At 39.5% G+C, this 8,041-nt stretch overlaps 1 long non-coding RNA gene across 1 annotated transcript; it reads right to left on the bottom strand.

The window, feature by feature from the left end:
- Positions 1–234: 234 nt before the first annotated feature.
- Positions 235–5,033, bottom strand: LOC142750945 (uncharacterized). Its single transcript, XR_012882646.1, has 3 exons — positions 4,626–5,033; positions 2,880–2,996; positions 235–566 (listed from the first exon to the last, which is right to left on the bottom strand). It is a non-coding gene; the product is annotated as an uncharacterized LOC142750945 (long non-coding RNA).
- Positions 5,034–8,041: the final 3,008 nt, after the last annotated feature.

Here is an 8,041-nt window from a genome sequence, read left to right on the forward strand (position 1 = left end):
TCTCCACTAGGCATGGCTTACAATCTGAGGGCCTGGCAATTCTTAAAGGATGTGTTGAAAGCTCTGTTCTCTGTTCGTTATACTCCTTGGCTATGCTTGAGAAGAGTTATAGCATTTATCAATTGTCCTCTTACACCCTCAATTCCCGGGATGATTCTCTTTTCAGTCTCCATAGTTACAGTTTTTTGCAGCTCTCTCTAATTAGAAGTTACATATTTAAAGTGATACATAATATCATACTCATTTTGTTTATTCATTGTGTTAAGTTCTGAAAGTTATTTTTCCTCCAATTGATATCAGTAAATTAGTAAGGATGTGTCTTATCAGAGTTATCATAGCACCTGTAATCTGCTTAAGGAGTGGGGGGGGGGGCTTCAGGACCCTCATCTATCAGCTAGAAAGGAGAGCAGCTACAAAGAGTATCACTTGCTCTGGACACCTGTTGATTTTGATGGACATTGTGTAATTCTTGATTTCACCTGTGCTGGTGCTGCAGGGGAATTCAACACTTTCTTCTAGATTCCCCACAGATTACACTGATTGTCCAACCCTGTTTTTTCTTTTATCTGAATAATTAAAAAAAAAAAAAAAAACAGATAATAAAGAGATTCACTTTAAAGCGTACCTAACTTTTCAGAATAAGCTGTTATATGTGTGTACATGAGGAATAACACTTTTTCTTACAATTTTGTGACTTGTATGTTTCATTACTTTATCAGTTTTCCCCTCTGCAGGCTCTATCTCCAATTTTCAGTTTTCTCTGGGCTAGTAGGTAGAGCCTAACTGCTATCATGTCTTCTATACACTGAACACATAGAGAAGAGAGCATCCTGCAGCACTATCTCTAACTATCACATATATATAGAGGCAGCAGCAGCTTGGAGGAGATTACACTACAGTACAAACAAGTGTAGCTGAGAATCCAGCACTGGGATGACATAGAAATCTTACCAGCAGCCTGTGTCTCATTTGTTACCTGCTTCCTCCCCCTGCTTCCCCCTCCCATAGACCTACATACCATGTGTGTTGCTGACTCACTCTCTCTCTCTCACTCTGCCCCTGCTTCCTCCTCCTGCTCCATCCCCTTTCTATAGACTTGTATAGGCAGACAGTTAAGAGACACCCACCCACATTCTGCAGCCCGTAAATTCTGCTCTGTAACTAGGGACAAATTTTGCTTGACAACAGGGTGTGGACAGCAGATTACAGGAAGGGGGACACCTAGTGGCAGTAAATTCACACAGATTTTGTAAGGATAAAACAACTACATTTTAACAGTAAGTAAATTACAAAGTTGTTTTATGTCAAGTATACTTTTAGATAAGCATATGTTGTTTGAAAAGTTAGTGTCCATTTAAGCTTTTGACTTTAAATTTGAGATAAAAAAAATTAAATAAATAAACACACGAAAAATAGAGGCACAGGTCTGTAGTAGGGGCTTATGCGTATACACTCTTTTGAACTTCTTGTATTTTACTAATGATATAAACCTAGTGTCATCATTCTGCCATTTATACTATTGCATTTATAGTATTGAACCTTGAGATTTATTTGTCTGTTATTACTATGCAGTACATGCTTATGCAATGTGTACAGATAGTTGACCCTTGTGTATTGTTCACACCTTACTATGGGTGTAATATATTGCATGGACCTATTTTTTGGGTCTTGATTTAGATGTTTTTAACCCTATTTTTTTATGGAATAAAATTTGGATTTTCATTATTTTTGGGTGTGCGCTTCGCTATAATATGCTTTCTGTCTTCCCAACGATGTTTGCACTTTTTTGCACACTTTGCAGCTTCCTTAGTGAAGCATCTTATATTTAGTAGTGCCCGTACACTACAGTTGAATAAACGAAATAATGTTTTTTAAGAAGACAGAAGGTAAATCACAAATTTACATTTACTCTTGATTTTGCACATTTTTTAAACTTGACAGTATGCAATTGAATTCAATAAATACAGTACATAATAAACCACCAAACCACATATAGAAGGATTTCAAGCTACATGTGGCAAATACCTTCCTTTAATGCACCTGCTGAAGTGTACATATTTGTTAAATGCAGCAAAAAAAAATAAATGGCATTTTGCTGACCATTAGGCATGTAATAAGCTACGTTTTACTTTAATAAACCTTAGTAAGGTAGGTTGTAAATACCAGATTTAATAGAAAAGCACAACTTAAAAATGACACCAAATATGTTGTAGAACTTATGCCTCATTTAACATATGATCATGTGACTTCTATGCATTCCATATGCTCCGTATGGAGAAAGCATAACGCTATGCTAATATGATAAACAGCAATGGTTCCGCTCATTGTTTTAACATCATTTGCATCAACACCGTGTGCGCAGAGTGGTTGTAATTGGCAGCAGGAGGAGTAAAGAAAATAATTCCTTCCACTTGGATGACAATGATAATTGATAACTGTCTTCATTTGCATACCTGCTTGCATCATTGAAACCAGAAATGGATATATATTAACATAGACTACTTTGTAATCTTGTGTCAAATGCATCAAACTTGATGATAAAGTTTATTACATTTAATAGATTGTGTTTAATTTTCATATTAATATGCTATACTGAATGTAATGAGTCAGGTTGGGATACGAGCTGTTAAATATAGAGATTTATGTATTCAAAAGTTTTATTAACTTATTATAGCCAATTTTAGCTGCTCTTTACTGTTTCTTATGTAAACAATATAACATTTCTACTGGCCAACGCTAGGCAATGTAAGGCTTATGTCCCACTACACATTCCTGTGATTCGAATTGCGCAACTTATCTCACCTTGAAATGCGCATTCATAGCACTCAATAGGGAACACAGCAAGGACTTTTTAAAGCAAAAGGTATTTAATTACTCACCTCTAACACATATCCACTCAATAAGGAAAGTAGTCTGCGTTCTGGGATAGCAGATGGGGGCATGCAAATTATTTCTTTCTGCCCCTAGTGGCCAACTTCTGTATGGATCCAGAACCTCTAGGGTAAAGCACAAGTACACCATAAAAAGAACCACCTGAGTCTAACTTACATATAGCTGTTTTGGGATTATTAACCTTTAACCTCCAACCAGTTCAAAATAGGGTAACTAGGGCTTCTGAAAACCAGGACTTCGGAGATCATAATTGAAAGTAGGTAGCAAGATTTGGATGAGAAGCGCTAAAATGTGTTAAAACACTTTTATATTTAAGCACTTTGGAACACTGTAAAAACCTTCTTAAAACAGATTTGTAAAAATCACATATCTTGTATTAGAGTCGGACTGGTACAAAACTGCTGTCAAATGAAACTTAGGTATACACAGAACATCGAGGACTAGATAGAAAAGCTCAATATGGGCTCCAATTTATGGTGCCCGGTTTTTAAACCCAAGGCAGAAGGGCCTGTTATCCCCCCCCCCCCACACTATCCCCTTTCCATGACAGTTGAGCCAAGTCTCCAAATCCTTGTTTGCTAACAAGTCAGTTCCTCTGGAGAGGGCAATAATGCCCATGTTCTTGTTACCCAATAACAAAGGGAATGGGATTATCCAAGGCTGGGCATATTGTTTCCAAAGGCCCCATAGCAGCCGTCTTTGCTGCCTTTATGTCACTTATGCCTTTGAATTACAAAACCCGGGTTTCAACATTCAGATTCCTATTTTAAACTATGATGGCTGCCATATTGGTTGTTACCAAGCCTTTTGGAAATACATTAATAGCTTAGCAGAAAAGGACATCATAGCAATTTTTTTTTTGGGTGAAACGTTTGTAAGGTATACTGTACAGTTTTGAGCATGGCATGTGCTCTCTGTTTTCAACGTGGAATAGCCCTTTAAATATAATCTCTTCAATTTCATTGACAAATATTTCAAAGGATATTTTTATTGTAACCTACTTTTAAATTCAGTCGCATGGTTGTTGTTCCTTAATTCTTTTTCTAATGCAGAAAATATGGTTTGAAATTGGCCTAACTTTTGCTAAAGTTCATTCAGTAAATATCACCGAGCCCTTATCCCCAGAAGAACTCAGACAAAGGACTAGAGCCGTGTTCTTTCCTTGCATTTAAAGATCTGTCAGTCTAAAAGAAGCTAATCTTTTCACTTGTATGACAGGGGAGGGGTATGCCGGAGCGCTGATAATATACAGCAGGCTGAACGAATGTGTCTCAGGCACACAGGAGAATTTCACTCTTAGAAAACACATGAAAATAGCAGGACAGCAGCTCTGCTCGAATGATAGAAAAACACTTTTTGTTTGTGTTTCAGACCTACTGTGCAGCATTCTAAACAAGGACATGACAGGGGGAGATGAAAGAACAGGAACATCTGGTGTCCCAAAATACAGGCAAAAAGATGTGACGGGAATAGAGTGAAATACAGTTTATTCTTATACAAGTTCCTTCTAATCTGTCGGGGGTGCGGGGAAATGATGGTTCCATCACCGACATGTATATGATAATACTGTAAACAACACTTTGTCTAAAAATACATTCCTCAGCAAGAGCTTTTACCGAAAAGGTCTAGATTTAGAAAGAATACAATCATTTTTGAGAAAATGGATTATCACAAAGCATTCCACTATTTAATCTTCCACTTAAAATATTACAATTAAAATATCAGATTTATACCGATGAAGCCCGAAGAAGATATACTGGCCGTGCAGCTGCTACATCTACACACGGGCACCCGAAGAGGAAGACCCTCTCCCTGCAATAATAAGGACTGGAGCAAGAGGAGAAGTTATTGCTGTATTGGGAGAGGCGTGGTTGAAGCTGTATCTGTGCATGGCTTTCTCTCTGCAGGAGATGTCGCTCCTTCCTGCAGAGATTCCACCAAGGGTCAAAAGTGGGCAAAGTACATGAGAGTATATAGGCGACGGGTGCCTAACAAGTCTGTTTAACATCCCCTGCTATACATCTAGGGGTATTTTATCTTTAGAGATATGTTAAGGAAGGACACACATCTTGTATGTAGTGCTGGCGGCCGCCGTTCACCGCTGTCCGTTCCGCTAGTGGCCACCAGCTTCTATTAAATTCGTGCCGGCATCCTGCGCCTCCTTCCGGGATAAAAAAAAAGGTAGAGAGAGCACAGCACACGCAGTAATCAAGGTGTCAAAAAGGTGTCTTTATTTCACCATAAATAGTGACGTTTCGACCCAAGTGAGGGTCTTTCTCAAGCAATAAACAAAGTGCTTGTGTGCAGTTTATATATAGGTGAAATTACATCACAATAGTGATTACAAATGCCAATGCAGGTGCAGCATAATTTTGATCAATAAACAAATTCATCAATATAAATGCATTCATATGTGAATAAAACATACAATACTCTGGTAGATGGATAACCGGACCGTCTAGTCAAGCAAGCTGTCAAAATTCATTGATTTTTAATTTTAGTATATCGGCGTTCAGCCGTCCCTACTGCCCATGCGCAGGATTCAGTACACGTCATAACATCATCGTCGTTACTTATTAACCACACTCACGTGACCGCAAACAACATGTCGCATCATCGAGTGCCGATCACATGGCTACACGCTCCAAACAAACAGTAAGTAGCGTCAGTTAACTATTTATCTGCCATCATATATTCTTCATAGGATATCATGCTCAAAAGGTCATGTACTATACAATAGATGTCATAAATTAAAATATTGAGGAGGATCTTTCAAGTATGGTCTATTTTATTCCCTAATACTATCATCTTTTTTAAGATCACATATTCAATAAATTCCATTTATTTTTAACCCATAGTTCTATATAACAATAAGAGTCTGTCTATAGCAGAACAAGCGATAAAGGGAACCCAAACAGAGCCCACTCGCATGTACTGCTCCCACCTGTGCCTCGCTCCCGTAGGGTAAGCACACGCACCCTGGTGGCCTTTTAAAAGGCCAGCGCGCGCACCACTATATTCTTCCCTAGCCTATCCCTGTGCTCCCTGGCCTACATAAGTCTGTCCTGCCCTCCTTCATGTGCCTGAGCGTTGTTGTGTCTACCCATGTTCGTTATTGCAAATTGTTCCTTAGCTTTATCCTGTGTTCCCGTATCCTGTATCCCATATCCCGTAATTGTATTTGTTCCTGAACGAAGTCTAGTGTTGGAGTCGAGTTCATCCTATGTGCCAAGTGTCATCTGCCATGCCAAGATTCATCTGCCACGCTAAGTGTTATCTGTGCCAAGTGTCATCGGCCACGCCAAGTGTCAGTGCCAAGTGTCTGCTACTCCTCGTGTCTGCTATGCCACGTGTCTGCTACGCCAAGTGTCTGCTAAATGATCTATCCAGGTACTCTTGTCCTAGAGACTATTATTGACTATACTCGGGCCAGCTGCTACTCTGCTACGAGTCCACATACCCCATAGCGGTGACATTGTATTTCTCATGACAGACCATAGTGCCTGCTGACTGTAGCTTTGTGTCACTTTGAATTAGGTATATGGGTATACATATAGTTGAATGTTAACAGAGATTTCGGGATTTCAATTTATGTAGATTGTGGATGTTGTTTTCTTCTAAGCTTTAGCTAGGCTAGTATTAGTCATGCGGAAAGACACTTTATAATTATTTAATTATGCAGTGTCTAATAATATTTGCAATATATGAGGATATATAGGGAACCAAAGGTCCAGCTATACAAGTTCATCGTTACCACTCAGCTATTTACAGTCTTTTCTCTGCTGAATCTTGGCTCAAGACTATTGGCATGAGATCTAATGGACTAGATACAGTGTATAACAACATTAATTACAATACAATCAATGAACTTGATATAGAGGAACTAATAGCATAATATGCAATCATGGCTCAATATCAAAAATTTGGAATGGGGCCACCTCTTGGACACAACCATCCCTAGTAGCAAGTGAGACCTCAATTATTTTGTGTAACCAAAGAATCATTTGAAAAGTGAATTGCCATCTGTTGGTCTCTAATACTTTCCTACCTTTGTGTCTATATGTCCTATTAGAGGAAATGGACATGAAAGAAGGAGGGATGACCATCATCTACTCCTGGAACGCTTGGTCTACTCTCGCCTTATCCGCTATCTCTCTGCTAACTCCATTCTAAACCCCTCACAATCTGGTTTCCGCACTCTACACTCCACAGAAACTGCCTTTACTAAAGTCTCAACTGATCTCTTGGTGGCTAAATCGGATGTTAAATACTCTCTCCTGATTCTTCTGGATCCATCTGCAGCCTTTGACACTGTAGACCACAAACTCCTACTTAACATGCTCCACTCTATTGGCCTCAAGGACGCTGCTCTCTCTTGGTTTTCCTCCTATCTCTCTGGCCGCTCGTTCAGTGTGTCATTTGCTGGTTCTACTTCCTCTCCTTTTCCCCTTGCTATCGGGGTTTCTCAGGGATCAGTCCTAGGTCCGCTCCTCTTTTCTCTTTACACAGCCCCTGTTGGACAAACCATCAGCAGATTTGGTTTCCAGTACCATCTCTACGCTGATGACACCCAATTATATGCCTCTTCCCATGACATCCCCCTGCTCTAATACAAAACACCAGTGATTGTCTATCCGTTGTCTCTAACATCATATCCTCTCTCTATCTGAAACTGAATCTTTCTAAAACTGAGCTCCTTGTGTTCCCACCATCTACTAACCTCCCTAAACCTGAGGTCTCCATCTCTGTGTGTGGCACTACCAAAACTCCTAAGCAGCACGCTCGCTATCTCTGGGTTATTTTTGACTCAGATCTTTCCTTTATTCCTCACATTCAATCACTTTCACGCTCCTGTCATTTTCACCTCCAAAATATCTCCAGAATCCGCCCTTTTCTTACGGAGGAAACAGCCAAAACTCTCATTGTTGCTCTGATTCACTCTCGTCTTGACTACTGTAACTCATTACTAGTCGGTCTTCCCCTCACTAAAGTCTGCCCTCTCCAATGTATCCTTAATTCAGCAGCCTGGCTCATATTTATGACAAACCGCTACACCAACACCTCTAATCTTTGCCAGTCACTGCACTGGTTGCCCATCCCCTACAGAATAAAATTCAAACTTATTACTCTTACCCACAAAGCTCTCCAC

Source organism: Rhinoderma darwinii, chromosome 3 (genome assembly GCF_050947455.1).
Source record: "Rhinoderma darwinii isolate aRhiDar2 chromosome 3, aRhiDar2.hap1, whole genome shotgun sequence".
Classification (NCBI taxonomy): Eukaryota; Metazoa; Chordata; class Amphibia; order Anura; family Rhinodermatidae; genus Rhinoderma; species Rhinoderma darwinii.